Genomic DNA, 8,706 nt, shown 5'->3' with positions numbered 1-8,706 from the left:
CTCACCTTTTTCCATTCTGTACTAAGTCTCTCCTGGTACTTCCTCACACAAGTCTCCTTCCCAAGCTCACTTACTCTCAAAACTCTCTTCAGCCCCACATTCTCTCTTCTTTTCTGAAAACCCCTACAAATATTCACCTTCGCCTCCACAAGATAATGATCAGACATCCCTCCAATTGCACCTCTCAGCACATTAACATCCAAAAGTCTCTCTTTCGTGTGGCTATCAATTAACACGTAATCCAATAACGCTCTCTGGCCATCTCTCCTACTTACATACTTATACTTATGTATATCTCGCTTTTTAAACCAGGTATTCCCAATCACCAGTCCTTTTTCAGCATATAAATCTACAAGCTCTTCAGCATTTCCATTTACAACACTGAACACCCCATGTATACCAATTATTCCCTCAACTGCCACATTACTCACCTTTGCATTCAAATCATCCATCAGTATAACCCGGTCTTTTGCATCAAAACCATTAACACACTCATTCAACTGCTCCCAAAACACTTGCCTCTCATGATCTTTCTTCTCATGCCCAGGTGCATATGCACCAATAATCACCCATATATATATTCTTTCATTCTTTCAAACTATTCGCCATTTCCCGCGTTAGCGAGGTAGCGTTAAGAACAGAGGACTGGGCCTTTGAGAGAATATTCTCACCTGGCCCCCTTCTCTGTTACTTCTTTTGGAAAATTTAAAAAAAACGAGAAGTTAGGATTTCCAGGCCCCCGTTCCGTCCCCTTTTAGTCGCCTTCTACGACACGCAGGGAATACGTGGGAAGTATTCTTTCTCCCCTATCCCCTGGGATAATATATATATATATATATATATATTTACATATATATATATATATATATATATATATATATATATATATATATATATATATATATATATATATATATATATATATATATATATATTTATATATATATATATATATATATTTTTTTTTTTTTTTTTTTTTTTTATACTTTGTCGCTGTCTCCCGCGTTTGCGAGGTAGCGCAAGGAAACAGACGAAAGAAATGGCCCAACCCCCCCCATACACATGTACATACACACGTCCACACACGCAAATATACATACCTACACAGCTTTCCATGGTTTACCCCAGACGCTTCACATGCCTTGATTCAATCCACTGACAGCACGTCAACCCCTGTATACCACATCGCTCCAATTCACTCTATTCCTTGCCCTCCTTTCACCCTCCTGCATGTTCAGGCCCCGATCACACAAAATCCTTTTCACTCCATCTTTCCACCTCCAATTTGGTCTCCCTCTTCTCCTCGTTCCCTCCACCTCCGACACATATATCCTCTTGGTCAATCTTTCCTCACTCATTCTCTCCATGTGCCCAAACCATTTCAAAACACCCTCTTCTGCTCTCTCAACCACGCTCTTTTTATTTCCACACATCTCTCTTACCCTTACGTTACTTACTCGATCAAACCACCCCACACCACACATTGTCCTCAAACATCTCATTTCCAGCACATCCATCCTCCTGCGCACAACTCTATCCATAGCCCACGCCTCGCAACCATACAACATTGTTGGAACTACTATTCCTTCAAACATACCCATTTTTGCTTTCCGGGATAATGTTCTCGACTTCCACACATTTTTCAAGGCTCCCAAAATTTTCGCCCCCTCCCCCACCCTATGATCCACTTCCGCTTCCATGGTTCCATCCGCTGACAGATCCACTCCCAGATATCTAAAACACTTCACTTCCTCCAGCCTCTCACCATTCAAACTCACCTCCCAATTGACTTGACCCTCAACCCTACTGTACCTAATAACCTTGCTCTTATTCACATTTACTCTTAACTTTCTTCTTCCACACACTTTACCAAACTCCGTCACCAGCTTCTGCAGTTTCTCACATGAATCAGCCACCAGCGCTGTATCATCAGCGAACAACAACTGACTCACTTCCCAAGCTCTCTCATCCCCAACAGACTTCATACTTGCCCCTCTTTCCAAAACTCTTGCATTTACCTCCCTAACAACCCCATCCATAAACAAATTAAACAACCATGGAGACATCACACACCCCTGCCGCAAACCTACATTCACTGAGAACCAATCACTTTCCTCTCTTCCCACACGTACACATGCCTTACATCCTCGATAAAAACTTTTCACTGCTTCTAACAACTTGCCTCCCACACCATATATTCTTAATACCTTCCACAGAGCATCTCTATCAACTCTATCATATGCCTTCTCCAGATCCATAAATGCTACATACAAATCCATTTGCTTTTCTAAGTATTTCTCACATACATTCTTCAAAGCAAACACCTGATCCACACATCCTCTACCACTTCTGAAACCACACTGCTCTTCCCCAATCTGATGCTCTGTACATGCCTTCACCCTCTCAATCAATACCCTCCCATATAATTTACCAGGAATACTCAACAAACTTATACCTCTGTAATTTGAGCACTCACTCTTATCCCCTTTGCCTTTGTACAATGGCACTATGCAAGCATTCCGCCAATCCTCAGGCACCTCACCATGAGTCATACATACATTAAATAACCTTACCAACCAGTCAACAATACAGTCACCCCCTTTTTTAATAAATTCCACTGCAATACCATCCAAACCTGCTGCCTTGCCGGCTTTCATCTTCCGCAAAGCTTTTACTACCTCTTCTCTGTTTACCAAATCATTTTCCCTAACCCTCTCACTTTGCACACCACCTCGACCCAAACACCCTATATCTGCCACTCTGTCATCAGACACATTCAACAAACCTTCAAAATACTCATTCCATCTCCTTCTCACATCACCACTACTTGTTATCACCTCCCCATTTACGCCCTTTACTGAAGTTCCCATTTGCTCCCTTGTCTTACGCACCCTATTTACCTCCTTCCAGAACATCTTTTTATTCTCCCTAAAATTTACTGATAGTCTCTCACCCCAACTCTCATTTGCCCTTTTTTTCACCTCTTGCACCTTTCTCTTGACCTCCTGTCTCTTTCTTTTATACTTCTCCCACTCAATTGCATTTTTTCCCTGCAAAAATCGTCCAAATGCCTCTCTCTTCTCTTTCACTAATACTCTTACTTCTTCATCCCACCACTCACTACCCTTTCTAAACAGCCCACCTCCCACTCTTCTCATGCCACAAGCATCTTTTGCGCAATCCATCACTGATTCCCTAAATACATCCCATTCCTCCCCCACTCCCCTTACTTCCATTGTTCTCACCTTTTTCCATTCTGTACACAGTCTCTCCTGATACTTCTTCACACAGGTCTCCTTCCCAAGCTCACTTACTCTCACCACCTTCTTCACCCCAACATTCACTCTTCTTTTCTGAAAACCCATACTAATCTTCACCTTAGCCTCCACAAGATAATGATCAGACATCCCTCCAGTTGCACCTCTCAGCACATTGACATCCAAAAGTCTCTCTTTCGCACGCCTGTCCATTAACACGTAATCCAATAACGCTCTCTGGCCATCTCTCCTACTTACATAAGTATACTTATGTATATCTCGCTTTTTAAACCAGGTATTCCCAATCATCAGTCCTTTTTCAGCACATAAATCTACAAGCTCTTCACCATTTCCATTTACAACACTGAACACCCCATGCATACCAATTATTCCCTCAACTGCCACATTACTCACCTTTGCATTCAAATCACCCATCACTATAACCCGGTCTCGTGCATCAAAACCGCTAACACACTCATTTAGCTGCTCCCAAAACACTTGCCTCTCATGATCTTTCTTCTCATGCCCAGGTGCATATGCACCAATAATCACCCACCTCTCTCCATCAACTTTCAATTTTACCCATATTAATCGAGAATTTACTTTCTTACATTCTATGACATACTCCCACAACTCCTGTTTCAGGAGTATTGCTACTCCTTCCCTTGCTCTTGTCCTCTCACTAACCCCTGACTTCACTCCCCAGACATTTCCAAACCACTCTTCCCCTTTACCCTTGAGCTTCGTTTCACTCAGAGCCAAAACATCCAGGTTCCTTTCCTCAAACATACTACCTATCTCTCCTTTTTTCACATCTTGGTTACATCCACACACATTTAGGCACCCCACTCTGAGCCTTCGAGGAGGATGAGCACTCCCCGCGTGACTCCTTCTTCTGTTTCCCATTTTAGAAAGTTAATACAAGGAGGGGAGGATTTCCGGCCCCCCGCTCCCGTCCCCTCTAGTCGCTTTCTACGACACGCGAGGAATACGTGGGAGGTATTCTTTCACCCCTATCCCCAGGGATAATATACATATATAAACACACACACACACACACACACACACACACACGCACACACACACACACACACACACACACATACATATATATACATATGAAAAATGTAAGAAACAATTTAGAAAACAAACTTTTAGCTTGAAATGAATGAAAAAAATGAACGTCACATAATGGTTCAACCTCTGGTTATGGAAAAGGAAATGTACAATTTATTCACACAAACGTCAATAGCAGTTCTCATCAATTTCACCACTGAATCAATAAGCTTCAATGTCTAAGCTACATTTTTCTCCAACTTCACTATTTTCTTGTCAAAACACCATGCATGAAAACTATCACTCCAGTAACATATATATATATATATATATATATCCGGCTGAGCTCTGCACCTACCTTACCGTCTGTCAGTTTTACCGTACCTTTTCTCAATTTTCCACCTCGACAGACAGGCACAAATTGACAAGTTCTATCGCAATTTCTTCCTCGACTCTTGGTTGCTTTTTCCAGCGCAACTCACACAGGGAATCGCCTTCTTTTGCAGGCTTCCAGCTCCCGTGTCAGCAGATATATATATATATATATATATATATATATATATATATATATATATATATATATATATATATATATATATATATATATATATATATATATATATATATATATATATATATATATATATATATATATATATATATATATCTTTTGCGCAATCCATCACTGATTCCCTAAATACATCCCATTCCTCCCCCACTCCCCTTAATTCCATTGTTCTTACCTTTTTCCATTCTGTACTCAGTCTCTCCTGGTACTTCCTCACACAAGTCTTCTTCCCAAGCTCACTTACTCTCACCACCCTCTTCACCCCAACATTCATTCTTCATTTCTGAAAACACATACAAATCTTCACCCTAGCCTCCACAAGATAATGATCAGACATCCCTCCAGTTGCACCTCTCAGCACATTAACACCCAAAAGTCTCTCTTTGGCGCGCCTGTCAATTAACACGTAATCCAATAACGCTCTCTGGCCATCTCTCCTACTTACATACGTATACTTATGTATATCTCGCTTTTTAAACCAGGTATTCCCAATCACCAGCTCTTTTTCAGCACATAAATCTACAAGCTCTTCACCATTTCCATTTACAGCACTGAACACCCCATGTATACCAATTATTCCCTCAACTGCCACATTACTCACCTTTGCATTCAAATCACCCATCACTATAACCCGGTCTCGTGCATCAAAACCACTGACACACTCATTCAGCTGCTCCCAAAACACTTGCCTCTCATGATCTTTCTTCTCATGCCCAGGTGCATATGCACCAATAATCACCCATCTCTCTCCATCAACTTTCAGTTTTATCCATATCAATCGAGAATTTACTTTCTTACATTCTATCACATACTCCCACAACTCCTGTTTCAGGAGTACTGCTACTCCTTCCCTTGCTCTTGTCCTCTCACTAACCCCTGACTTTACTCCCAAGACATTCCCAAACCACTCTTCCCCTTTACCCTTGAGCTTCGTTTCACTCAGAGCCAAAACATCCAGGTTCCTTTCGTCAAACATACTATCTATCTCTCCTTTTTTCACAACTTGGTTACATCCACACACATTTAGACACCCCAGTCTGAGCCTTCGAGGAGGATGAGCACTCACCGCGTGACTCCTTCTTCTGTTTCATTAAATTTTAGGGAGAATAAAAAGATGTTCTGGAAGGAGGTAAATAAAGTGCTTAAGACAAAGGAGCAAATGGAACTTCAGTGAAGGGCGCAAATGGGGAGGTGATAACAAGTAGTGGTGATGTGAGAAGGAGATAGAGTGAGTATTTTGAAGGTATGTTGAATGTGTTTGATGATAGAGTGGCAGATATAGGGTGTTTTGGTCGAGGTGGTGTGCAAAGTGAGAGGGTTAGGGAAAATGATTTGGTAAACAGAGAAGAGGTAGTAAAAGCTTTGCGGAAGATGAAAGCCGGCAAGGCAGCAGGTTTGGATGGTATTGCAGTGGAATTTATTAAAAAAGGGGGTGACTGTATTATTGACTGGTTGGTAAGGTTATTTAATGTATGTATGACTCATGGTGAGGTGCCTGAGGATTGGCGGAATGCGTGCATAGTGCCATTGTACAAAGGCAAAGGGGATAAGAGTGAGTGCTCAAATTACAGAGGTATAAGTTTGTTGAGTATTCCTGGTAAATTATATGGGAGGGTATTGATTGAGAGGGTGAAGGCATGTACAGAGCATCAGATTGGGGAAGAGCAGTGTGGTTTCAGGAGTGGTAGAGGATGTGTGGATCAGGTGTTTGCTTTGAAGAACGTATGTGAGAAATACTTAGAAAAGCAAATGGATTTGTATGTAGCATTTATGGATCTGGAGAAGGCATATGATAGAGTTGATAGAGATGCTCTGTGGAAGGTATTAAGAATATATGATGTAGGAGGCAAGTTGTTAGAAGCAGTGAAAAGTTTTTATCGGAAACAAAACTTTATCCACAGCCTAGGCTACACAATGAATCCTTGTCAAGTTGTGTATTGGACAAATTCATTATAAAGTCTAATAACTGTCTTCAGTGAGATGGTCTAACTTACACTTCAGTTTCCTTTGAGGACTATTCCTTAACTTTTTTACTTGTTATAGCCATAGTTGAACATACGGCTCATCCATTGTTTAGGTATAGCCATTTGAGAAGCCCGTTTCTTCTCTCCTGAAATGCGGAAAATCTCCTCAAGCTCATTATTCTTCACTCCAACGCGTTTCTTCAAAATGCAGTTTTGAAGTTCATCAAAAGGTCGACCAGACAACAACAACAACCGTTGCGGCAGGATAGATCTAGGAACCACTTGTTCATCGAGGCATCTCATAAGGAATTCAGATCGTAACTTCAGTCTGTTGGCCTTGATTAACAATGTGTATCAACGAAGAGGGAAAGACCAGGCGTGCTTGGAGAAAATTAGTTGAAGAGCCGTATGGTATCCATGTTGCAAGAGGTCACACTGGTGCGCGTGATCTAGTATATACATAAAGCCACAGGATAATGAAACACGAAAAGTTCCCAAGTGTACTTTCGTGTAATGATCACATCGTCGGGGAAGATACAAAGATGACACAGAAGATATAGAACAGTCTGTTAACACACAAGGAAGAGACATAGATAAGACAACGTTGATAAACAAGCGTTACCGGATGGTGGTGTTCGGGTTGGTTTGTTCGGGTCTGACATTATGCCTGTCATAAAATTTTCATTATGTGGATGAGAAAAGGAACGGTTTACAAATTTTGACTACGCCAGAGCTATCCAATTTATATAAATAACTGCTGATAATGTGAGCCTGATGGGATTTGACCGGTGTAAACTTTGTTTCTCATGTACGTGAGGCAAATTTTATTCGATTACATGTAATCAAATAGTCATTTCCCTATTATGAGCGATTGTAGCCTAGCCGTCACGTTTCCGAATACCACGCTAAAGTGCTGGGTTCGATTACTGGCTGTTTCAGGGTAATATATGTTCTATGAAAATGCGCGTTCACATGCACTATGTTCTTGTTTATATACCTCTTTGTTTGTACACTAAGGTTATATATGTATATATATATATATATATATATATATATATATATATATATATATATATATATATATATATATATATATATATATATATAAAAGAAAGAGGCAGGGGGTCAAGAGAAAGGTGCAAGAGGTGAAAAAGAGGGCAAATGAGAGTTGGGGTGAGAGAGTATCATTAAAGTTTAGGGAGAATAAAAAGATGTTTTGGAAGGAAGTAAATAAAGTGCGTAAGACAAGGGAACAAATAGGAACTTCAGTGAAGGGGGCTAATGGGGAGGTGATAACAAGTAGTGGTGATGTGAAAAGGAGATGGAGTGAGTATTTTGAAGGTTTGTTGAATGTGTTTGATGATAGAGTGGCAGATATAGGGTGTTTTGGTCGAGGTGGTGTGCAAAGTGAGAGGGTTAAGTAGAATGCTTTGGTAAACAGAGAAGAGGTAGTAAAAGCTTTGCGGAAGATGAAAGCCGGCAAGGCAACGGGTTTGGATGGTATTGCAGAGGAATTTATTAAAAAGGGGGTGACTGTACTGTTGACCGGTTGGTAAGGTTATTTAATGTATGTATGACTCACGGTGAGGTGCCTGAGGATTGGCGGAATGCTTGCATAGTGCCATTGTACAAAGGCAAAGGGGATAAAAGTGAGTGCTCAAATTACAGATGCATAGGTTTGTTGAGCATTCCTAGGAATTATATGGGAGGGTATTGATTGAGAGGGTGAAGGCATGTACAGAGCATCAGATTGGGGAAGACCAGTGTGGTTTCAGAAGTGGTAGAGGATGTGTGGATCAGGTGTTTGCTTTGAAGAATGTATGTGAGAAACACCTAGAAAAGCAAATTGATTTATATGCTG

The sequence above is a fragment of the Panulirus ornatus genome, chromosome 43 (genome assembly GCF_036320965.1).
Source record: "Panulirus ornatus isolate Po-2019 chromosome 43, ASM3632096v1, whole genome shotgun sequence".
NCBI lineage: Eukaryota > Metazoa > Arthropoda > Malacostraca > Decapoda > Palinuridae > Panulirus > Panulirus ornatus.
Note: the sequence above shows the minus strand (reverse complement) of the source record.